The sequence below is a fragment of the Parus major genome, unplaced genomic scaffold (assembly GCF_001522545.3).
Source record: "Parus major isolate Abel unplaced genomic scaffold, Parus_major1.1 Scaffold496, whole genome shotgun sequence".
Taxonomy (NCBI): Eukaryota; Metazoa; Chordata; class Aves; order Passeriformes; family Paridae; genus Parus; species Parus major.
The window spans coordinates 1-964 of NW_015379387.1; positions in this window are offsets into that span (position 1 = coordinate 1).

Sequence of the window (964 nt, forward strand, 5' to 3'; positions counted from 1 at the left end):
ACAGGGAGGGGGACAGGGACGGGGACAGGGATGGGGATGGGGACAGGGATGGGGACAGGGATGGGGACAGGGATGGGGACAGGGATGTTCTGGCGGCGGGGTCAGAGCCGCCGTGACCCCGTGTCCCCCCCCAGCAGTGTGGGACATCTGAGCGAGGGGGGAGGCGTGACCCCCTGCCTGGGGCAGCTGGGGGGCGCTGGAACTGACAGGGGGGCACTGGAGGGGACAGCACTGGGTGGTGACAGCAGATCCCCCCACCAGGCCCGGGGACAGAGTCAGCTCCATGGTCACAGCCCTGGGGTGACAGCAGGGACACCTCTGGGGGTGCCCCCTGTCCCCAGGGGGGCCTTTTGCGCGCTGCTGGGATGGAGCATGTGAGGGGTGACGGCTCCCGGGGGACCCCCGCCAGTTCCAGCCGGGGCGGCAGCGCCGACCTCGGGGGGGCGCAGGGGGCCGCGGGGTCCCGCCGTGTCCCCGAGCCCCGTGTCCCTCCCCAGGCTGTGACACGCGGAGCCGGGGGGGTCACGCTGGCGTGGGGACACCAGTGGCCGCGATACCTGGCCCGGGTCCACGCGGGCTCCAGGAGGGTGACACGGGGAGTGACGGGGGGTGACGCGGGGGGGTCCACGGCTGGTCCCAGCGCCATCCCCGCCGTTGCCATGGTAACGGGATGCGCAGGGATGCTGCGCCGCTGCAAAAAATGCCAGAAAAGGGGTGGATGAGCCTGCCCCGAGCCCCAAAGGCCTCCCGAAAACCTCCAAAGCCCCCCCCTACCCCTCCCCCTGCGGGTCCCCTCCCGACCCAGCGTTGCTGCCCCAGAAAGGGGAGGGAGGGGATTTAGGAGAGCGGGGAGCAGCGGGAGGGATGGATGATGGATGGATGGATGGATGGATGGATGGATGGATGGATGGATGGATGGATGGATGGATGGATGGATGGATGGATGGATGGGAGGTGGAGGGGG